General features: G+C 37.9%; 1 protein-coding gene across 4 annotated transcripts in view; it reads right to left on the minus strand.

The window, feature by feature from the left end:
- TAFA2 (TAFA chemokine like family member 2) overlaps positions 1-25,124 on the minus strand; it is a 483,123-nt gene extending 457,999 nt beyond the window's left edge. For 2 of the 4 annotated variants that reach the window (XR_011650262.1, XM_071218922.1), the window contains exon 1: positions 24,221-25,124. The gene's annotated coding sequence lies outside the window, so the exon portion shown is untranslated. Of the gene's footprint in view, positions 1-23,556 lie in introns of all 4 variants that reach the window. The other 2 variants (XR_011650261.1, XM_071218921.1) reach the window with 2 other exon arrangements.
- Between the last annotated feature and the right edge of the window lie 254 nt (positions 25,125-25,378).

Below are 25,378 nucleotides of genomic sequence, written 5' to 3' on the forward strand. Positions count from 1 at the left end.
GGACTAAAGAATATGATAAGTAACACACAGCAGACTGCTATGCCAAAAGCTCTTTTAAGACAAGGGCTAATTTTTAAGGTTTATATTTAATCCTCAGTTTAAACACACAGTTATTAATATGTGCTTAGTTCACACTAATTGCACACTCAAAACTAGATGAATAGGCAAACTGTTTTCAAATATAAAGGTAGTATTAAAATGCCAAATGACCTGGGTAAATTGAAAGTATCATCAGAAAATGAGTGAAGATTGTATTCTTCAGCAAGGTTTTGGCTTTCAATTGAAACAACCAATGTTCAAATTCCTGTTCAGATACCTAATAAGCTAGTGGTATCTAACCTCTTTGACTTTCAACTATTTAGTCATAAAATGAGGATATAGATACTGATCTCTTGGGACCTTGGGTCATTGTTAGGAATAAATGAACTAATACATATGAAAGTTCCTAACTCAAGGCAGTGTCCAGTGAGTTAGGACTGCTTAATAAATGTTAGTCTCAGGTACTCACCACATACATGGGAATAAGGAGTGCTCCTAAAACTGGAAAAGATCTTAGAGGGTCTACTTATTAATTTCCATTTGAGACATTCTAAGTGTGTAGAAAAGGTCATTTCACAACCTTCCTCACCAAATGATTTCACTGTCTTTGAAAACAGAACAAAAGAAAGTGTCCTCAATATCCAGCATCAATTTCATTCATCCAATTATTTGTCAGTTATTAAATATCTACCATGTGACTTGGAAAATGCTCCAGACCAGTGTCTTTAAACCTATGTCCAAGTTTCTGATCTAGATGATGGCCTAGTAGATGGTAAGTAACTTCTAGAAATTTACCACTTTCTGAAACAACTCTTAGTATTTGGACAGATTTAAATATTATTTAATGATAAAGGGAAACAGAAGAATAAAAATTGGGGGCATAGGGAATGAATAATTCAATCTGAGACATCGTTGTGTTTGAGAGTCCATTGGGATGTCTGGATGGAGAGGGCAAGTAAACAATTGGATATTCATAATGGAAAAATCTTATTCAGAAGTCATTGACACATAGGCAGCAGTTAAGCAATGGAAGTAGATGAGATCAACAGGGAAGCATGAATATGTTGGTAAGAGAGACATGCCAAGGATAGACCCCTAGGGAACACCAATATATCAAAGAAAGGCTAAGGAAGAGAAGCCTGAAAAGAATGCTTTAAAGAATTGATCAGAAAAGTAGAAAGAGAACTACTTATACTGTTTTATAAGCCTATGGAAAGAGGGTCAGTTGAGAGGAAGGGAGTTATGGTGATTTGAAGCTGTACGTACCTCAGAAAAACATATTCTTAAATAAAACCCATTCCTGTGGGTATAAATCCATTGTAAGTAGGACCTTTTAATGAGACTACTTCAGTTAGGGTGTGATCTACCCATAATTGAATCCTATTACTGGAGTCCTTTATAAATGGAATGAAGACAGAGAGGAAAAAACCATGGAAGCAAGAAGGTGAAATGAGTGAAACCTGGAAGAGAAGGGAGAGGTCAGCAGATGCCACCACACACCTTGCCTTGTGGCAGAGGAGCCAAGAATCACTGGTAGCCAGTCTTTGAGAAGAAAGCAGCATCTTGATGATGCATTGATATGGACATTTTCTCAACCTCAAAACTGTAAGCTAATAAATTCCCATCATTCAAGCCAAACCTTTCACAGGAATTGGTTTATGCAACCAAGGAAACTAAAACAGATTGCCTAAATCAAAACAAGTTACCTAAATCAAATGTCACAGAGATCAAGTAAAATAAAGTCTAAATAAAATCCAGGATAAAGAATTTAATTTACCAGAAAGATGTTCAAAGATCAGTCAAGAGGCAGGGTACTAGATTGCACACAAAAATAATTGTGTTCTTAAACCTAAGCAATGAAAAACCCAAAGAGGAAATTAAGAAAATAATTCAATACACAATAGCATCTAAAATTATAAAATATCTTGGAATAACTTCAACTAAGGATTCAAAAGACTTGTATACTGAAAACCACAAAACACTTAAACAAATAGCAAAGCATCCCACATTCATGGATTGGAAGAGTTAATATTATTAATGTGTCAAAATCACCCAAAGCAATTGTATTAGTCAGCCAAAGAAGCACTGATGCAAAGTACCAGAAATCTGTTGGCTTTTATAAAGGGTATTGATTTGGGGTAGAAGCTTACAGTTACAAGGCCCTAAAGAGTCCAACTCAAGGTATCAAGAGGTACTTCCTCACCAGAATCTGTTGCCACATATTGAAGCAAGATGGCAGGCAATGTTGTGGCAGTTCAGTCTTCCTCTTTCCTCTTAAGGCTCCAAGGACCCAGCTTCTTCTGTGTATCTTCGCTGTAGGTTGGCATAGGGCTCAGCTGCTCTGTTCTTTTCAGCTGCAAACTATCAGGTGAATGACTCATCTCTCTTTCTGGACCTGCAGGATCAAAGCTGACATAGTTCTCTCCTCTGGCATCTATGCAGCTGTCTCAATTCCTGCTTCCATGTTTCTCCTTGATTGTCTGTTTATATAACCCACAAATGAGGTAGGGACTCAAAACTGAGTCACCTTGATGACATGGTTGCATCAAAACCCTACTCTTAGCATAATTTAATCACAGGTATCTCAGCCAAATCTAATACAATCAAAGGAAATACTGCCCAGAGGAACAGATCAGTTTACAAATATTATCAAATACCTGTATCTCTTTTTGAAATTCATAAATAATATCAAACTGCCACAGCAAAACACAAATTCAATGCAATCCCAATTAAAATTCCAGCAGCCTTTACTGCAGAATTGGAAAAACTGATCTTCAAGTTTATATAGAACTGCACGAGGCTGCAAACAGTTAAATGATTTGGAAAAAGAACAGGGTTGGAGTACTCACACTTCCCAATTTCAAATTGTATTACAAAGCAGCAGTAATCAAAAAAGAATGTCATAGATACAACCCCAGGTACTGGTGCTCCTGAGGGCTATGGAGACACACAGGTTCTATGGTCATGGCAGATGGCTCTGGAGTTCAGTTCCTTTTCAGTGCCCTATTTTGTAATTTGTGTTCCTGAGTGTGATGGAGTTGGACTCAGATATGACCTTTCTACACATGCCTCTTCTGTCACTTTTCTGAACCTGTGGTTGACACTGGGGTTGGTGTCTACTCAGGAGACTTGAATCTCTGGACTGGCCATGTGCCAGCTGGGCCCTGAACTTCAGCAGAGTTGCAACTCCTACTCTCCAGTTCATTGGTCAACCAACACACCAGGGAACCGAGAGTGCCTACAATTGCAAGCAGGAGAATCACATCCATCAACCATGTGGGATCTAAGCCCCCTCTTGATTTAGAGATGGAGTGGACATCACCATCCCAGGGTCCACAGGATGGAGGAATAAAATATGGATTAGAGTGGTATTCTACTATAGAACTATTATGAGTCTAGCAATTGAAGAAACTTTATCATTGATGTGTAGACAGTGGCCATGGAAGTTGCTGAGGGCAGGGAGAGGGAAGAAGAGGTGTGAAGTGAGGGCATTTTTGGGACTTGGAGTTGTCCTGAATGATGCAGGGACAGATGATGGACATTATATATCCTGCCATAACCCACTGAATGTACTGAGGGAAGTGTAAACTATAATGTAAACTATAATCCATGAGGTGCAGCACTGCTCCAAAATGTAGTCACCAAATGCAATGAATGTGCCACAATGCTGAAAGAGGTTGTCAATGTGGGAGGAGTGGGGTGGGCTGTGGGATATATGAGAACCCCTTACATGTTTTAATGTAATATTTTTTGTGATCTATGTATCTTTAAAACAAAAGGCAATTAAAAAGAATAATAATAATGTCATTCTGACACAGTAGGACAAAACTGAAAGTCCAAAATAGACCCACACATCTATGCCCAACTGATTTTTGACAAGGATGTTAAATACATGCAGTGGGGAAAGAATAGTCTCTCCAACAAATTTTATTGGAAAAACTGCATATTCACATGAAGAAGAGTGAAGTTAAGCCCCTGCCTCATGCCAGTCCTACTCTCCGGTTCATTAACTCAAAATAAATCAAGGGAAAAGCAGATTTGGCTCAACGGATAGAGCATCTGCCTACCACATGGGAGGTCCAGGGTTCAAACCCAGGGCCTCCGACCCATGTGATGAGCTGGCCCACATGCAGTGCTGATGTGCACAAGGAGTACCATGCCACGCAGGGGGTCCCCTGCATAGGGGAGCCCCACACATGAGTGTGCCCCACAAAGAGAGCCGCCCAGTGCAACAAAAGTGCAGCCTGCCCAGGGTGGTGCCACACACACACAGAGCTGACGCAGCAAGATGATGCAACAAAAAGAGACACATATTCCCAATGCTGCTGACAAGAATATAAGCGGACACAGAAGAACACACAGCAAATGGACACAGAGACAGACATGGGGAAGGAGGGTGGCAGGGAAGGGAAGAGAAATTTTTTTTTTAAATTTTTTAATCTAAAAAAACTTGAAAAAAAAACAAAAAAAATGAATCAAGGACATAAATATAAGAGTTAAAACTATAAAAACTCTTAAGAGATGACATAAGGGAAAATCTTCATTACCTGAGATTCATATTCTTAAATATGATACCAAAACACAATCAACAAAAGAAACAGTAAGTAATTTTTATGTCATCATTATTAAAAACTTTATGCATCAAAGGAATTCTCAAGAAAGTGAAAAGACAAAATATAGCAAAAGGAACAAAACAGTTTCAGAGCATCTATCAGATGAGGGATTAATATCCAGAATACATAAAGAACTCCTACAACTCAACAATAAGGCAATCAACCTAATTTAAAAATGGGCAAAAGAATAAACATTTTTACAAAGAAGATATACAAATGTCCAATAAACACATGAAAAGATGCTCAACATCATTAGTCATTAGGGAAATGCAAATTAAAACCAGAATGAGATGCCACTTCACACCCACAAGGATGGCTATTATTTTAAAAAATAATAAGGAAAAGAAGTGTTGGAAAAGAGGTGGAGAAATTAAAACTCTAGTGCATTATTAATGGGAAAGTAAAATGATACAGCTACTGTGGAAATCAATATAGAGGTTCTTCAAAATGTTAAATATAGAATAGCCATTTGGCCCAGCAATTCCATTTTGAGGTACATACCCAAAGAAAGTGAAAACAGGATAGCAAACAAATACTTGTATACCAGTGTTTATAACAGCATTATTCACAATAGCGAAAAATTGGAAACAACCCAAATGTCCACCAACAAATGAATGGATAAACAAAATGTGTAAACATACACACAAGGTAATATTACTTGGCCATAAGAAAAAATGAAGTTATGAGAAATGCAGTTACATGGAAGAACCTTGAAAGCATTATGCTCACTGAAACAAGCAAGACAAATATTGTATGACATCACTTATATAAGATGACTAGAATTAGAAAATTCACAGAGATAGAAAGCAGATAAAAGATTACCCAGGGAGGGGGGATGGAAAGAGGGAAGAAAAAGGAGTATTTGTTTGTACAAATTTTTAAAAATTAAGGGAAAAAAGGTTCATAGAGAGGTAATTTAATAAAGGGTTCGTCTAATGTTTAAATGCCTGCATTATAAGCTCTTCCAGGAGCTAAATGCACTTTCATGAACAATCCCAGTATTGGAAATTTGCCACTTTCTAAATCAACTCTTGGAAAGTGGACTTGGCTTAATGGCTAGAGCGTCCGCCTACTACATAGGAGATCTGCGGTTCAAACCCAGGACCTCCTTGATCCGTGTGGAGCTGGCCCATGCGCAGTGCTGATGCGCACAAGGAGTGCCATGCCATGCAGGGGTGTCTCCGGTGTAGGGGAGTCCCACACGCAAGGAGTGCAGCCCATAAGGAGAGCCACCCAGCACGAAAGAAAGTGCTGCCTGCCCAGGAGTGGCACTGCACACCCGGAGAGGAGAGCTGATGCAACAAAAAGAGACATAGATTCCTGGGCCGCTAACAAGAATAGAAGCAGACACAGAAGAACACACAGTGAATGGACACAGAGAGCAGACAACTCGGGGTGGGGGGAGGGGAGAGAAATAAATTTAAAAATAAATAAATAAATAAATAAACTCTTAATCTTGGTACAGCTCTAAATACTATAAAATTCTTCCTCATTTTGAATAAAAATATGTTTCCTTGTATTTTCTGTCCAGCTTACAACGTTTTTCAAATATTTGAAGATGACCTCTCTAACACAGCACTTATCCTAATTTGCAAATATATTTGTGTGTATATGTATATATGTACATATATGTTTGCTTATTGGCTGGGCTCTCTCTCTCATTCCAATTTTTTTCTTTAGGAAGCACTGGGAACTGAACCCAGGACCTCCATTTGGGAGGGAGGCACTCAACTTCTTGAACCACTTTGGTCCCTGCTCATTTGTTTTGCTTTTTAAAGATTTATTTTATTTATTTCTCTCCACCCTTCATTGTTTGCGCTCACTTTGTCTGTTCATTGTGTGCTCATCTTTTTTTTAGGAGGCACCAGGTATCAAATCTGCAACCTTCCATGTGGGAGGGAGGTGCCTAATCACTTGAGTCACCTCCACTCACTGCTTTGTTGTGTCTCTCACTATGTTTCCCTCCATGTGTCTCTTGTTGCATTATCTTGTTGAGTCATCTTGTTACATCATCTCACCACACCAGCTCATCATGTCAGCTCACTGTCTTGCTCATCTTCTGTAGGAGGCGCTGGGAACCAAACCCAGGACCTCCCACGTGGTAGGCGGAAGCTCTATGGTTGGAGCCACATCCGCTTCCCCCTGCTCATTTGTTTTTGCTCATTGTCACTCATTGTCTTGCTCAGTTTTTTTGCTCATTGGCTGCTCATTTTTTGCTAGCTATCTGCTCATTGTCTGCTCATTGCTTTTTTTCTCGTTGTTTTTGCTCAATGTCTGCTTTTTGTTTGATTGTCTTCTTTAGGATCCACCAGGGGTCAAACCCAGGACCTCACATGTGGGAGGTGGGCACTCAACTGCTTAAGCCACATTCACTCCCCTCTCGTTATATTTTTGCTCCAAGAGAGGAGGGCCACTCTCTGTTTCAGTTACCAATATATCTGCAGCACAGTGCCTGACACATAATAATTGCTCCATAAACAATGAATGAATGGATGAATGTATTGACAGGCAGGTTTTAAACTGTAGAATAAACTATTGAATGAAATTTTAGTATTCCTTCCTTTGTGAATTTTTTAAATTTACCTATGCTTACCTAAATTTCAAAGACAATCTAAGCAAGCAAGATAGATTGAAAGCCTCTCAAACTTCCTTGCAGAACTTTGATTCTATGAAAATCTAACAAAGAGTACAAGTAGTAGAAACGTAAATAGGAATTGATAACTGCAACTATTTTTATGTCTTTTAGCAAGTCTGCCTACTCTTCTACTGCTTAGGTCCTCATTTATAAAATGAGGCTTTTGGACTCTATACAGTCTAAAGTTTTTTCCTGGTTTAAAACTATAAGAGTGTGAAAAAAATCACATGAAATGTTATAATAGAATGTTTAAAGAAAAATATTTGAAATGCCTATTCATTGCTCTAATTATATTATCATTTCTTCAAATTTCATATTTTTCTTATTTTCTATGTCTAAAATAATCTCATACCACATTTTTACCTTGCTATATCATAATCACTTGAAATAAAACTGCCCTGTCATCTTCAACAAAGTGGCTCTTCAAATAGAATTGCATTATTGTTTGTTATAATTTCAAATCTTATTTTTCACAAGACGCCTTTCTTCTAGCCCCAGCTAGGAAGTTTAATTTGTATTTATAATTTTGGAGCACAATCTATAGTAATAATTTATTGATAAGTAACAAATTATCAATAATTACTATTCTATTCCATGAACAACTATCCTAATTCAGATCAAGAAAGAGAACCAAGTATACAAAGATAAAATATATACACATATAAATATATATATATTTACACACACATATACTCTACAAAATTACAAAGGAACTTGCATGATATGATATGTCTCCTTAAAAATAAAAATAAAAAATGAAGATTTAGTTTGTTCCCATTCTTTTTCAACATTTACTTCTAAGGACAGAGTCAAAAGAAAATACGGCATGGCTGTAATACAGTATTCCTCCTTTGACGTTGTCATCATATTAAAAACATTCATAACCTTCAAGAGTAGGAACCTAGAATTCATATTACCATGGAATGTCTCCTGGCTTTATTATTATATTATTAGGAAAAAATTCCATTTACAAATCCATTTTCTGCTTTACTCTATCGTTTGTTACAAACAAAATTAATAAAAAAAAGATTTACTCAGAAAGAGATTGTTTGGATTCTTCCAATATAATTAATGTTTTCATGAGGCTTTGTCATTAATCAGAAAATTAGAAGATTGCATTGTTCAATACTCATCAAGCGTTTAGCATCTAATTAGTCTCATATTGACGTTCAATAAATGCAACCAATTTCTGCAACCAGCCAGGACTGCTGCTTAGGCTGTCCCTATCCTCACCTCCCACCCCCAAAACCCGTTTCTTACACAGCAAAGAGCCCACAAGAGATTTTTGTAATAAAAATAAAATAGAACATTTCAGCCTGAATTTAATTCCAGAAAAACGACACACTTTAGTTCACATTTGTTTAGGAGTTGGGCTTTTATCCCAATGCAAAGGAATAAATATTTGAGTATGTAACATGAATTTTTCTAAATTTCTTGAATGCTCGTTCTTTACCTCATTACTTAAAGATTTTCATCAAATGAAATTGGAGAATCATAGAAAGTCATTTATGGGAAATCCAAGACATATTCAAAGAATGCTGTAGATGTTATAGTATTTTTTTTAGTCTCAGGATTGAGTTTTATTAGACTAATGAATCCATAATTGGCTCCCTGAATAATTAATCAAATGAAATACACTGATTGGTCACTTGCACACTCCCGGTGGTAAGGGGTGAAGTTAGCTTCATCCATACCATTTGCGCTGATAGTTGGGGAGGGGAGATTCTCCAAAGGAGAGTCAGAGTGTTGATATTCATATAACAAGGAATGCATGGTGAGACAAGCAAAATCAACGGATGTCAAAATAGTATAAATTTAATGACACAATTCTAAACTTGAAGAAACAGGACCTACTTAGGATTTTTAGACATAAATAATTTGAACCAATACAATTCTCTAAGAAGCATTCTGTTACACAAAATGAGTCTAATTTTCTGACTGTGACTGAGATATAATAATATATGGTGAAAACCTCAGCTCTGAAGCGGTGTGTCTAATTCAAGGCTTGTCTCTGTGTCTTACAATCTTTGTGACCTCGGTCAAGTCATTTATTTATAAAATTGGAACCACAATAGTGCCTTTCTCTACAATTATTGTGTTTTTGATTAAATGAGAGAATTTACCAAAAGTGTTCAGCACATTACATGCTCAATTTTTAGATTTTAGAAATGTCCGTAGATATCCATAAAAAGTAAAGACCACAGAGGAAGTGCCTTCATCCTCTTTCAGTAATCCTGTCTGTGACAGCTATGCAGGGGCACAGCATCAGTGCACAGTGATATTCAGGAGTGCAACAAAGGGAAAAAATGGAAATAGGGAACTCTGAGAATGCATCCCACTTTCCTCCACGCCTCTCTCTCTTCTGCTACCTTCAGCTTCTATAGGCAGCAGATCATTGCAGGAAAACTGGAATTCAGGATTGTGAGGACAAATTGCTGCAAACTGGGCAAAAATCCAGGGAGAGAACGGCAGAGAAAAAGAAGGTGACTGCCTGCTGACAGTAAGGAGAGCCAACGTTCTTCTACACATTTTATAGTTCCCCAGGGCTCTCTCCTTGGTGTTTTTAAAACACTCTTTCTAAGAGATCTCATCCATTTAGGTTGCTTCACTGCTGACTCCCAAACCTGTATCTATGAACCATAATTCTGTCCTAAACTCCAGATTCAAATTTATCACTACCTAGCTTTATTTCCTCTTGGTTATGCCAAGGGCACCTCAAACTCAGCATACTTACAATTAAACAAATTATCATCTAGATAGACCACAGTCTCTTCTGTGACCCCATTGTATAAACATGAGTCACCTAAGTCAAAGCCCTTTCCTGACCCTTCTCTCCCACTCACACACACAGTTGGTCCTCAAGACCAGTTGGTTCCATCTCCTACCTCTAATTTGTTCCTTCTTTTTCTCCCTCCCTCCATCTCTTTCCTTCAAACTCTTGCCAGTTCTCACAGAACAATCGGAGCAAATTCTCTAATTGGTCGCCCTGGCTTTCTATTCTGCTCCTCTCTATAGTCTATCCTCTACAGTGCCACCCAGAGGATCTTTCTAAATATCAGAGGTAGACCACAGTGCGACCACAGAGGGACCACAGTGGGGGAGCACTACGAGTCTGGCAGCAGTGTGAGAAGTCATTCATTTATGTTACATAATGCATGGGGAGTTTTACTTAGGCTATTACAGTGGACTTAAACTAGGCAAAGAAAACAGTGGTTACCTTTGATGTGACAAAGAGACTGTGAAGAACTATGAAGAGGTTGAGATTTTATTCTCCTTGCAAGCCCACAAGTCAGCCTGATATATTTTATGGATGTTTGATCAGAGACAAGGGAGTTTATTACTTATTGCACAGCAAGCAGCATGAGCATTATGTTGAGTTGATTCCCTTTGTCCCCAAATCCCACAGGTACAACAGGGTACAACATCAAGTAGCCTAGGTGAATGCCTCATGTGCAATGCGTTTGTTTCACAGCCGAGAAATCTTGGGCTCAGGGAACCCAAATCTTTTATAACGGGCTGCCAGTATATCTGTCCTTTACCCTAAAGGGAGACATTATATTTTATTAAACAAATCTACCCTGTGCTACAGAGGAAGACATTATCTTTCAAAGCTGTTCACTTTTTACACATTCTTGAAAAGATATACTGGAACAAAAGGGCAGTTAGTGTCTTGTTTGCAAGACACAGAAAAAAAAAAAAAATGTGAGAGACCCATAGAGAATTGTTTCCCTACAGATAAACCTAGGAATGTGAAGACCAGAATTCAAGCTAGCCTCTAGCACTTACTTGTTTTGGGAATTTTACTTCTTTCTATCAAACTTTCTTCACCTGAAATTGAGGCTAGTACTGGTTATTTTATACCATCGATGAGTACATGAAAGTGTTTTGTAAACAATGCAGACTATGCATATGTGGTTATTATTTATGCCTCTGGAACACACTTTTTTTGTCTTGTATGGAAATGAAAGAGGAAAATTATTTGGAATTTTAAAAATTAAACATCAATTCATTAATAAAGTGTCTATTAAATGCCCAAAAATGCTCTGAGATAGGTTTGAACAATACAAGGTAAAGAATAAGACACAGCCCTGACCTCAAGAATTTCAATTTAGGGAGGAAGCAGACAAAAAGGATGATGATTGAGATATGTTCAGGCAACAGAGTAGAAGTATGGAAGATTGTCTACTTAACCTAGATGGTCATCATTGGCATATAGAACTTAGGGGTATCTTAGTAATCATTAAACATAACCTTCTCATTTACCGATGAGAAAACTGACATAACCTACTCATTTACCAATGAGAAAAGAATGTTCAGTAAATTCTTTAAGGTCTGACAACTATCTGGTCAGAACTTGGGACCCATTCTTTCTAACTTTTAGCTTGACCAAAACCCTTGACCAAAAAGGCTTTCTTGTTCCTGGATATAGTTTTTAAAAGCCCCAAGGAAACTTTGGCTTGATACCATGCATTCCTCTCTTCTCTATAATCTTACTGTAGTTCATTGCCATTTCACCTCTTCATGCCCCTAGAATTACAATGGATTTGTTCTTTGTCTAACTTTTTACCTCTCTCAAAAGTCAAGGATTTTCCTTTTTTCTTTTATATATATATAAGTGCTACCTGGAACAAACTTTTCTTCTGGCATCTATTTTCTCCCTTACTCCCACTGCATCTGGCCCCTCAGCAATCACTCCTTCCACATTATATTCTACAAAATGTAAACCCTGTCACCTTCTCAACCCGATTTCCAGTTATCCAGCCTGCTTTTTTATTTCACTCCAGTCTGCCATACTATTTGTCCAGTGAACTTTGACATAGATTTCACAAAAATGCAAAAGTGAAACAGCCACACAAGTCCACCTTAGAAATTGGATGTAATTTGCTGGTGTTAAAAAATACTAGAGAAGTAAAACCATAATTCACCCACTCTTCTATAAGTATAACTTGGACTCTGCACCAAGGTAACATTCAACAATGTACAGTAAATGATTTTTTCCCATTACTGATTAAGAAAATCTTTCAATTCTATACAGTACCTAAATTTCTCATTAATCTCAATTTGGGATTGAGCTGGGGAAGAGTAGCTATATTTTTTTCATTAAGTTCCACAGCAACTCTACCTCAATAACCTTAGATCTGAATTTTAAAGCCAGAGTGTTTGGGGGCAGAACAGGGAAAACCCAGGTTCAGTCAACTTAAAGAATCCCAAAATTATGTTTATACTTCAAAGAGTAAAGATGCCATACTTAAGAGTTTTGAGATATATTAGCATCCCTAAACATTTATAAATATATATATATATATTTACAGTGCAATCTTTTAAAATAAAGCCAAAGCAAAAATAAAGATTCAGTTTTAACTTTTTGTTCTCTAATGAGTTGACTTCTTTTTGGTTTTATAAGACACATGGATTTCTTTAGTAATCAAATATAGTTTAAAAGTTTTAATTTTGTGAAATCTTCTTTGGAGGCAAGAATTTAAAAGCTTTACTTAAGCCAGAAAGACTGAAATAAAATCAATAAATGTTTGAATGCATGCTATCTATACTGAATAGCATTTAAAATTAGAATACCAATAATTTTCAATATCATTGAAGTCAAGAACAATGTCATCAGTCAATAGTGATTCTGAAGGTAAAAAAAAACATAAACAAAACCCAATTCATGATAAATTATGAAAATGGTAATTATGTAGATAAGAATAAATGGCTTAAATTCCCTAATGAGTGATGAGTCAAGTCACTGACAAAAACAATCAAAATATAATCCATATGCAATTATAATACTTAAAATTTGACATTGACAAATATTAATTTATACAATAGTAGAATCACAACCCTAAACCTCTAGGTTAAAATACATTGTGAAGAGAATGGAAGTATTGGTCAGCATGCTTATTATATTTTTCCTTGAAGTTTTGCCTTGAATGCATATTTTTTCATGCTAAAAGACCTTTCAGGTTAGAGATGAAAATTGTAGGTCAGAATAAATGGTATTTCCCCACCCCTCCCATGGCCTCATTCTCTCTCACATTAGACAGAATATGTGACAATTTTTCAAAAACTTCCTTACACATTGAAAAAACATATTAAGAAAGATGTCCTATCATTATCTAACTATTGATCTTCTTCCCATTAAATTTATTAAGTACCTATTACATACCAGACACTAAGCTAAGTGCTAGGAATCAATAGAATTAAGATATGCGTGGTTCTCCCCTCAAAGAGCTTATTGTTTATTGTTGTACAAACTCAGTAAATTGAATTCATGTAATTACTCAGCTGTAAGCAAAGCTATTCTATACAAAAGAAGTTCCTAAGCATGTAAAGGAAAGGAATTGAATATGATTTAATAGAATGACTATTGCTAACTATATTAATCATACAACTTGTAAGAAAACAAATTGCTTCATTCCTTCAGTGATATGTCTAAATATAACTCAGTTTATAAGTAATATATCACCACAGGAAACATAAGAACTTCCAGGGCATTGATAAAACTGTTGACAAAATGTTTCTAATCAGTGAACTGAGTCTGTGACATGAGGCCCAGGTCCTAACTAACAGCAGTAAAATAGAGTCACACTTCTAAGTCCTGACAACTTCTACATTAGCAAGAGTGATTTAGAGGAACAATGCTACTAACATATGAAGATAAGACCATCAAACTCCTTAAGTTATAAGGTATTAGGTCTTCAGTCTTAAAGAGACCACTTTTGTTAAGTTATTTAGGATTAGCATGGCAAAAAGAGAGAGAGATTCACTTTGAAGTGGTAAGCCCAATAAACACACAAGGAAAACTCCATCTTTTTTCAAGTCCATCCTCCCACCTGCTCAGAACAGCTATTCAACAGTTCAAAAATCTAGACATTGTTGCCAAAGTTGTGACAACTAAGCACTAAAAAGAATAACTTATTGGTGAAATTCTGAAAATGATTTAGGGAACTAAAATTGACCTTGTGTGCTAGAATAAATCTATGTAGAACATAATGCCCAAGTTATGAAATAAATAAGCTTACTTCCTCAAACTGTAGGAAATAAACCCAACTTGCATTAATATGTAAGAACAGATTCTTCTGATTTGTGCTTTGGGGGTGGGTGGAATATGCTAGAGGAACTCTAAGCAAAACACTTATGAACTCTGTGTTCAGACCAAAGAGTCTTTGAGAAGTGTTCAGATTCAGTGGCTAGATTTAGGCTGTTTATTGTAGGAAAAAAACAGAGTGGTAAGAATTGGAGGCTTCTCATCATTCTGCAAGCATGGAATGAAAGTGCTCTCTGAACCTTGCTACTCAGACTGTAGCCCCCAGGCCAATAGCATTCGCTTCACCTGGGGGTTTGTTAGAACTACAGTATCTTAGACCCCACTCCAGAACCTGCATTTTAGCGAGTTCCTCCAAAAGTTGTATGTACACAAAAGTTTAACAAACACTAATTTAAAGGAACAAGGCATCATGGAATTACAGCACTCATTCCAAATACCCTGCCTAATTTCAAATTTCCACATTTCTGGTACTGGCACACCTCCCAAACCTTCTGAATACCACCAACTTCAGAAGCAGTTCAGCATCAATTGTAAAATAAGTCAGTAAGAGGAAAGAAAACTACATTCAGGGGTCAGACTGAGCCACTCATCATTATCAGTCAGCGCCTCCGGCTGAGCCCCTTACTGTCAACCACCCTGGTTCTAAATGCAAATGGGGTTGGAGGATTATGTCTAGAAACAAGAGAAGGGCAGGAATACACATACCCCTCATCAATAGTGACACACTCATGGCCCTTAACCTGCATAGTCTACTGATATGTTCAAATAAAGATGTATTTCAAATTTGAATTAATTGCTATCATTTATAAAACTGGAACTTTCACATTAAAAATATTCACATCTAAATTCTCTTCTACAAATCAGAAAAATTGGCATCAACAGAACCACATTCCAGCATGGCAACAAGTGGAGCCAACATGCAGCTGCCGCACTTAGGTTTTGGCCAGACTCTTCACCTCTCCCTATGATAGCCCCAGCACTGTGACCAAGGCCGAGTGTCAGTTGCCTTTTGTCATCTTCCACTTGGTCTGCTTTACTCATCATGTTACTGATCTCAAGTCATTCAGTCTTTCTAAATGTATTTTTCTATTTGAGTAATTCAGGAAAAGGAGCTACTATTTGTGTCACTCTCAGCTTGATGACAGACTTTGAGAGCTAGAATCAGTCCTCTGAATTACATATCTCACCTTAAATACATACTATGATATTTTTCTTCACAATTCATTCCAACTTAGACATGAGTGCAGTGCCTCTTATTTTAACTATCTTTCTTTTCAGAACTATACTTCACAGTTATAAATAAGAATTACCAGCAAGAGCAGATAAATTCAGTCTATGATTGAACCATTCCTACAGATTCATCTCAAAATTTAAAGCAATATCCTGAAATGCTAAGTTCCATCAAGGCAGGTATCTTTGTCTTTTTTTTTTCCAAAGAGATAGCCAAGCACCTAGAAAGTGGCAATAAATAATTATTAAATAAATGAATAAACTTCCCCATGAATTATAAATCCTCAAAAATGTGTACACAGATTCCAAACAATTGTGTTTAATTACCAGCAGATATATGGGAATTATTCATCTGCTAGCCTAGTTCTACATGGATTGAACAAACCAAACAATTTTATTTGCGATTATGAAAACCATCAGTATAGCAATCACATATAGCCCTAACAAGATACACAAGTCCACCCCTGAGACTCAAGGTCCATCACAACTTTTTTCAACAAAAAGAGCATCATGCAGACTATTCATATTGACTAAATTGAATTATAAGATTTAGTTCAGATTCGATTTTATGTTTCCACATCTATAAAGTCTTTAGTCATTACCATAATTATATCATCATTGTGGTAGTTTGAAGCTGGATGTACCCTAGAAAAAAACATGTTCCTAAATTTAATCCATTCCTGTGGGTGTGAACCCATTATAAGTAGAATCTTTTGATGAGGTTACTTCAGTTAAAGTGTGGCCCACCTAAATCAGGATGGGTCTTAATCCTATTACTGGAGTCCTTTATAAGCAGAATGAAATTCAGACAGAGGGAGAGAAAGCCACAAGAAGCAAGAAGCTGAACATCTGCAGAACCGGGAAGAGATGGGAGAGGCCAAGAGAGGCTGCCATGCAACAGGAAAGCCAAGACAAGGATCACCAGCAGTCCGCCTCAGAAAGCCAGTCTTTGGGGAAAAAAGCATTGTCTTGATGACAACTTGATTTGGACTCTTGTTTAGCCTCAGAACCATGGGCAAATAAATTCCCTTTTTTTAAATCCCAATTGATTTCATGCCATTTGCTTAAGAAGCCCAGGAAACTAAAACAATCATCATCATCCCGATCTTATAAAACTGGACAAATTTTAAAGGTCATTTATTTATTGAAAAGCATTTATGGAGCATTTTCCCATGCTCCAGGAACTGTGTGCTCAATGTTCCTTGACTCCGTAACAAAAATATAAGCTCCTTAAGGCAAAAGTATGTCATGCAGTACTATTGTATCTCCCATGTCACAATGTTTAGTAAGTCTAGATATGTAAAATACATTTTTAATTTTCTTGAAAAATATGCTGCTGAGAAACCAAGGCACAGAGAAATCAAGTGATGCTCTTGTAGTTGCATGGTTATTTACTGGGATAGCCACAAAGTTCTCACCACTGTACCACGCTGGTTTATAATAGTCATTTTCAAAATCTATCTGCTGACCTAACTACAAACTGATGAGTTTTTACAGCCAACAAATGATGTGAGGAGCAAATTTATTTTCTATTAATAAAGTCTAAATTTTTACTCAATTCTCCAAAATACATTTGTAGACAAACCAAACAATCAATATTAAAGGGGCTTGCAATAATTCTAAATACACATCTCAGCAGGAAACTACTATTATATAATATTTTAAGAACTGAAGGGGAAAAAAACCAGGTTAGAAATTTTCCTTGAGCTTAAAACTGCCCAAAATGGGGCCTCTGTTTTATGGGTATAAGATTTCAATGCCTTTCACTTTCCCCTTGGCCTTTGGATTGCCTAACTGAAATGTGTATCACCTACTTCCTTTCTCCTGGTATACCACAAAAGAGAAGAACTAAAGTTAGAGCTGTTTCACTTAGATCAAACCAACATGCCATAGGAAATATAAAAAAAAAAACAGGACTGGTATATCTTTTGGCCATTTCTAGAAAGAATTTTCTGAACTCTCCAGCATCACCAAATTTGAGTTCACCATTTACAATGTACTTATATTGAGTTAATGTTGTAGAAGTTGAGAGGTTTAATTATTTGCATATAGAAAGGCCAAGACTCAGGAATAATTTTGGGGAAGGCAAAATGATTTATTTACGACCAGCCAGGCTCAGAGCTTTTTACAGCTTAAGTTATCTACGAAGAAATAAACAACCTCCCACCCATAGCCCACATTAGTAAAACTGAAGTAAGAAACAAATAACAATAACCAGATTTATCCACCTTAAATGAAGTAGTACTGGGCAGTGATTCTGTGAATCTGGAACTATCCATAAACTAATATAAATAAAAAATATAAGTGGCACATTGTTTTCCTCAAATGATCTGATTTGCCCTTAAGCATTCACAAACTCACTCCATTGGTGTATAATACTCCGTTGTCTGAGTAGACCAAGTTTAGGGGCCATGTAAGGTCTGCCTTCTTAAAGTATATACTCTAAGAAAAATCTCTGTGTTTTATTCTTAGCTTAAGGTTTTGTTATCATTTTTATGACCAAATAATCCTTTTTTAGTTTCCAGTCTTTGCTTTCCCCAATTCATAAAGAAAAAGAATATGAAGCCAGGAAAAAGTAAACTGGGACAAATAACACATCCTTTCCACATATAGATGGTCTTTTTCATAATAAAAAGCAAGAGACTACAAACGTATTTACTTCCTCAAATATTTCAGTACAATTCTCATTGAAGTCTCCAAGAAAGACTTTTAAAAAGAAAGAAAAGAGAAAATTCAGCCAGAATCAAATAAAATTCCAGCACGGCTTCTACATACGGGTAATAATTTTGAGTAATCTGTTTTTTTGCAGAAGAAATAATTTGTCTCCTCATGGCTCAGGCCATTCCGGCTTGAAAACTTTCATTCCAAAGCCCAAAAATTACTTTATAAAAATCTGCTGTTATAGCACCTACTATAGATACTTTCATAACTTGGCTTATAAAGAGCTTCATAACCCACCAAAAAAAGCCAAAGTATTATTCTGTGTTATAAAGCTCAAGAGAAAGCTCCAAATGGTGTTAGAATCTGAAGCCATTGGCAATTAACACAGCAAAATGGAAGGTTTAGAATCTTTACATGACCTTTAAAGGTCAACAGTTGCCTATTCACATGCATGCAATTATATAGCAACAAAAAATATAAATATATTTATCAAAACAAACCTTGCATTCATCAAACGCTGCTTTGAACTCTCCAGGCTTCCTGTGGAGAGTTTGCTTTGCAATAGCACAAGGGGATAAAAAGAACAGAGGAGACTTGTTGGCTGGTTGTCCCCATTTTATCAAAGTACTAAATTCAGCCTACCATCATGATTGTTAGAATGCAACATTATCACATTATTGAATCTCTCTATAAAGGGTTTCCAAAATCTACTGTATAAAAGAAGTTACATAAATATAAATGTAATTGAATGGCGATGTTTGCGCTATTGCTAGAGAAAGGGAGATGTACCTTGTGTTAAGTGGCCATTCAGGAGAAATGATAAAACAATTACAGCTAACATGGAGTAATTTAAGAGATTGAAGGAAGTGATTAAAAGGGCTTTATCTAATATAAGCAAATAAGGGCTGGTTCCTTGATCATATCTCACACCCCAAATGGATCACTGCGAACAAAATGGAATAGTCTCCTTTATAGCTTCTCTATTCACCATTCATGTGAATCCCAAGCAAACTAGGAATCTTATATTTTTCAATGACAATAGCAATCAATTGCTTAAAAAACCAGATTTCACTGATTCCGGTTTTTGGCTTGCCTGTCTTACAGCACAGGATGAAAACCAACATATGAATGTGGTATACACATTGAAGTGGGTGGATTTTGGAAATCTCACATAAATTTGGGGTATAATATCAATATGTTTCTGGAAAACATATATATACCACTTATAAACCAGAATAGTGTGCTCTAATGTAACACATGGTTTATGTTTTAACTCTGGAGGCGCATATTTAATAAGTATAGAATATACATACAGTCAGGGTTTAAAATACGTTGAAATCCCCAGTTGCAGTGTCAATAAACACACGCAAAGCATACCTATATAGAAGGCAAAATTGTTGGGTTGTTTGTTTTTGTTTTGCAGTTGTACCTAGAAAATAAAAGTATCTCCAAAAGAAAAGCTGAAGAGAAATTATACTGTATGTAACAATGCCTCAAATGGTAAAACTTGATTTTAAAGGAGCTTGTTAAACCATGGGTACAATTGCACTGTAATTGTAATTGTAAAATAATTGTAATTGTAAAATAATGAAAAACTACCTAATATTTTAGGCATTTTTATAAAGTTATTTTTGCCCTTTTTCACAAAACCAGTATTATGAATGGGTACCATTAAAAACATATGCATGTATGTGTGCATATATATGTACAGAGATTAGATAGATAGGCAGATATTGCAGAGTAAATGTACTTAAACACTATTATTCTTCAAGAAGCTAAAATAAGTTCCATTAAGTCTAACCGTTCCTCTTAACACTCCTATAAGAATAAGCAGAAGACAAGAATCATTAGTTTTATTCCATTGATAGTCACTGTGTTAAACAAATAGGATCAGACCTTCTGAAAATTATCCAATAAGTCAACTAAGAAACATCAACTTTGTAGGGTCTGTTTGATAGGCCCACCTTTCCATCTCTCCTATTTCAGATTGTACTCCAAACCTAAAGTAAAGTTGTTCTCTAAAAAAATCTCATGGTAACTCAGGAAATTATTCCATCTCTTTTAATGTGATAAAGTCATAGTTCAATATGCTCCAAGTAGTTCAAAATAAAGTTAACCAAAGAATTTTCAAACAAAATGGCAAGTTTACCAAATTACATGCCATTATAAAATCAATGGTTCATAATCAAGATATATCATGTGAAATATTGTGCAAGCATATGAGCCAGATAAGTGGTTGACTAACCTGGTTTGTCCTTCATACCTAGCAGCAGTCTGTTAATACATTTCTTCTCTTTGTTTTGATGGGGCCCTACTAATAACAGGTTGATGAATTACATTTGTAAATGTCAGGCATAGATCAAAGGGGACTGTGTTGGATGCTTATTTTACTTCAATTTATGGTTTTTAACCAGGAAAACAAAACTGCTTTGCACAGTAAAGTTCCTTATTTTTACTTGAATCTTCAATGAACAAAACAGCTGCAGAATAATGTGACTTAATGAGGCATCCCTAATAAAATACTGCAGAAGTAAAAGCAGGGGCACCGAACTGTTTTTCTTCTGGTTGTTTCATCTTTTCAAATATACTAGAAATAACTGATGACATTTTTGAAATATTCCTAGTTCAGGACATGCATTAGAGAGGCAAATTTTCATCAGTGTGCAGTCAGAGCTGAACTTGGGCAGAATTTGACAGTTCCCCTTTCTAGGGGTCATAATAAGAAAAGCCTGGAAAATGCCTCAGAGACAGATCTTACCATCCCTGTATAGAGTAGTCCATAACCTGCAATTATTGCTAAATCACCTGTAAAATGCACTTTGCACATGTGAATATTCAAAAACAAATTTTGAAAGGATCATTATTAAATACTATAATGAAGACACTGGATCCAGGTCAACCAAAATTGTATGATTATATGTAAAATAATTTTTACGTCACATTATAATTTCTTAAAAAGGAAAAGCAGCCATGTCTAAAAATAGATCTCCTTTTAACAGTTGTATCATCACATTTTAAAACTTGGTGGTTAGTAAATACTATAATGCAGTCTCTAATCTAAACAATACATATCTATTTTAACATAGACCCATGGGCATCTCAATGAATCTTCACTCTTCAATTATCACTGTTAAAATAGCTAGTATTTTACAGATTCAGAATCACATACTCAGAAACCTAGATTACCCTCCAGTGCAACCTGTGGTATTACAGGTGTCTGTTGCACAGTCAAGGGTTTTGGTTCTTCTTTAAGAGGCATATAGCATAGCACTATATATAGATATGCGTGTTTAAGCATCCTAAACTACTAAATTTATTTTTTAAAGGGCAAGAAAAGAATCAGGATTTTACTCTTAAAAAATGCCTAATTTGAATAAGGTAACACACTAAAATTGTGTTTTGCCTCTTAAAAGATTCTCTGTGCCTAAGTATTTGGTGAGTGACACTGCTCTCATAGTTTTATATGTATATGTATACAACCCAATTTTTTTTTCATTGAAAATTAGGAGAATGAAAAATATATATAAGTTCCACTGTGGTTACAAAGGTCTTCAACTTTAAAAATTAGAATTCGAAAAAGGTTAAGATCCAAACAATTGACTCAGAATACAATCCAGAAGTGATTTAACAGGAAAAGAGAAAATTTAACTTACTTGATTTTTTAAAAAATATAAGATGTTAGTTGTGAATTTTTAAATTGCAAAAGATTAACCAGCCTGAAAAAACATGTGAAAACATGGAAAGGCCGGAGTAAATACAAATCATCTTAAAGTTCTTGTTTTCAAAAGTCTTTACAGTGTTTTTAATCTTCTTTGTTTGTTATTGCAATTTAGCGCTTACACAGAAATCTTAAGTTAATTACTTATTTGTCTTAATTTATATTGCCAAATAGAGCAGTTTTAAAGTGTTAATTGATAACAGTCAGAATGTTGATGTCTAAAACAATCTAGTTGGGAAGACAGGAACCAGATAATTATCACTCAATCAATAGTCATTTAAATTCATGCTGTCCTGAGAGAAAGAACCCCTGTATACTGAGTGCTTTGAGGGACTTTTCAGAGTAAAGGATGCATAAGGGCTGTTCTTGAAGAACTATTTTGCAAAATTCAAAAGGGGATTTTCACTCACAAAATGAAGATATTTTCTTTTCTGTGTTATCGCCACTAACCAAACTCGCTCAACACAAAGCAGAGAGGCTAGCCACCGCAGTAACTACATCTTTGATTCCAAGTGCTTCAGGCAATTGTTTAACACTCGGTCAGGAAGTGGTATACTGAATAAGCAAGCCTGACACCTAACTTGGGGCTCTGCGAGTGCCTACGGTTCGTTCTTTTGAAGTGGAGACTGGAAAGCTCAGCCTGCAGTTCTAGGGGGAAAAGTGAGATGGATCTCAAACTTTCCTTTGCAAAGGTAGTTTCTGAAAATAACATTTTTCCCATTGATAAGTGAAGATCGGTCGCGTAATGGAATTACTTCTTTTTAGGAAACGGGCCTTTGGAATAGAAGGGGGAAGGGACCGCACAGCAGTGGAGGAGACAAACCATGTACTATTAATAAGATTTGGGAGACATCTATCCGGAAAGAAATGAAAAACAATTAGTTTCCCGAAGCTGTTCTTTTTCTGAACGCCTTTGGTAAAATGATCCTTCACAAAAGCTTTCCCAAGAATCATTCACAAATAAAGCGCCCGTTCCCCAAATCAAAATAAACCTTTAAAGAGATGGGTTTCAGGAACTTATCAACACGGTTTTTTGTTTGTCTGTTTGTTTTTTTAGTGAAAATAGTTAGAGGTGGAGAAACCAATAGTCTCACTGAAAAGCCCACCCTTTGCACACAGGCCTGAGAATTAACTAATCAGAAGTGGACAGAGATTTTCAGAAAGCCGACCTGACACAACCCATTGATCCTCCCTTGAATGCGACCCCAACTCCTAATTAGGAGTCCAAAATGGTTACCAGGCTGGATTGATCTGGCTAAGGGATCGAATTAAAACCTGACTATAATTCTCGACCAGGTTGTTCGTTATGTTAGGAGAAGTCCGACAGAGAGAAGAGAAAAGAAGGAGAGCACCGCTCGCCGGACTCGGGCGTGCTGGATATTCCGCTTCTACAAGCCTCGACTTGCTCCCCTCCCCTGACCGCCCCGAGGGATACGCTGGCCGCCCAGCCAACATCTGCGCTCACTCTCGCTTTCCCGGGGTGAGCCTCCAACAGCCCCGGATCCCAGGGGAGACGTGGAGAGACTTGTGCCCACAGGAGCTTCCGGGCTCCGGGTCTTCCAGATGCGACCCCGAGCGCCCAGCGCCGGCGACCCGAGGCGCGGCTCACACCTACCTGCAGCCCCGCTTCCCGGTGGCGCCAACACCTAGCGATGCTCCTGCAGCTTCCGCGGGCCAGAGCCAGCCTTATCGCTCTTGCATCGCTTCCAAGATGCCAATCCACCGTCACCATCCAGGAGCATAGGGAATCGAAGTCTGGCGGTATATGCTAGTGGAGGACTTGTGAGTGTGGCCTGAGCGTGCGTGTTTGTGTGTGTGTGTGCGCCCGCGTGTTTCCTCCCCCGATGGCAAAGAGGGTTCTGCAATCTCTTGACATCCAAATTGGAATCACCCCCAAAGCGGGTGGAAGGTGGAGCGCGTAAAGCCTCGTCTCTTTTGACCCACCCCCCCGCCCTTTATTCCACAGTGTCAAAGTAATCAAAAGATTTGTTTACTGAGGAAAAGCCCAAGTCCCGCAGCCTTTGGCCGCGCCTGCGGTCGCCTCGCTGTCCTCTCCCGATGCGCGCGGTGCGCTCAGCTCCCCTAACTGCGATCTTGCAGCAATTACCGCTCTTATTCCATCTCTGATTTGTTTGCTTTTAACGCCGAGTAGAGACTTTTCCTCTCGCCTCACGTTGTCTCTCCGTCTCACACACACACGCACTCACACATTCTCCCTTCCGTTTCTCCCGCCCTCCCGCCCTCTCTCTCGGGAAAGGCAATTGGACGGAATGATTCACCTTCAGGAAAGCAGCCTCCGCCGACTACTTCTCGAGTTCCCTGGCTCGTGGAGGTCCCGGTATCCCCAACGTGCAGGAGTTGCTGGGGAGGCTCCGGGCAGGAAGGATGAGAGGCTCTGACCTCGGCCTGTCTCACTTGACAGGATGCCGCGGTTCCTCGGTCCCCGTGCCGCTGCTCCGGCTGTTGGCAGATAGGTCCCAGCTGGTGCCCTGCCAGAGACTTTGCGCCGTCAACTCGAGTCCACTTAGCAGTTCCTCCAGGCCAGCTGCAGTCCCTGAACCCCTCCTCGAAATGCTGCGGGCAGAGCCCCACGCAGCCCAGCCGCTGCCCCCCTGGGCATCGTGGGCCGGAAGGGAAACCCGCCGCGCTCTCCCAGGCCCCCAGCGCCGTCACCACCGAGAAGGTGCGAGTTCCAACATCGAACACAAGCAAAGCAGATGTCGCCTCTGACACTTCGCTAATGGCGGGAGGGGAGAGAAAAGGGGGCGGGGGAAGGGGACGGCGGGGAAACAAATCCAGATCACCAGAAGAGAAAAAAGTAAGCTGTCTAGCAACCAAAGCCTCTCCTACGCGCCCCACCCTAGGCGTTGTGCGGTCAAAAGGCGCTGGTGGTATCTTTTAGGAAGTCCCCGTAAAGGGCAGAACACCCTATTCCACCCAGACCCCCTATTCCACCCAGCCTCGCTGTCCAGGGAATCGGGAGTGACTGGCGTCCCAGTGTAGTGCAGGGAGAACGCGGGGAGAGAACAGGTCCCGACACTCCGGGTTGAGTTAAGCAGTAAAATGGAACGACACGACCAGACGGCGTGGCCTCCCTTCGCCTCTCTCCCAACAGCCAGTTCTCTTAGGTAGTGGCAGCTGCTGCTGAGAACAAACAGCGGTCTTGCAGAAAAAAGAAAAAGTGAAAGAAGAGAGGGAGGCAGTCAGTATAAAAGCTGGAGTATGTCTCCCTCCAGAGGGAGAACCAGGTTCTTTACTGGATGTAATTAGGACTCCAATTTCTCCACAAAGAAAGAGAAAACAATGTCTGGTTCCAAAGAATTTTGTATTTTTTTTTTTACAAATTCCAATCTCTAATAGATTTAGAGAGAGGATTTGCAGTGCAGTTTAAGCAGAGTACTTGCTAAAGGAACCTAGTGATATTTGTAGAAATTTAA

The sequence above is a fragment of the Dasypus novemcinctus genome, chromosome 12, assembly GCF_030445035.2.
Source record: "Dasypus novemcinctus isolate mDasNov1 chromosome 12, mDasNov1.1.hap2, whole genome shotgun sequence".
Taxonomy (NCBI): domain Eukaryota; kingdom Metazoa; phylum Chordata; class Mammalia; order Cingulata; family Dasypodidae; genus Dasypus; species Dasypus novemcinctus.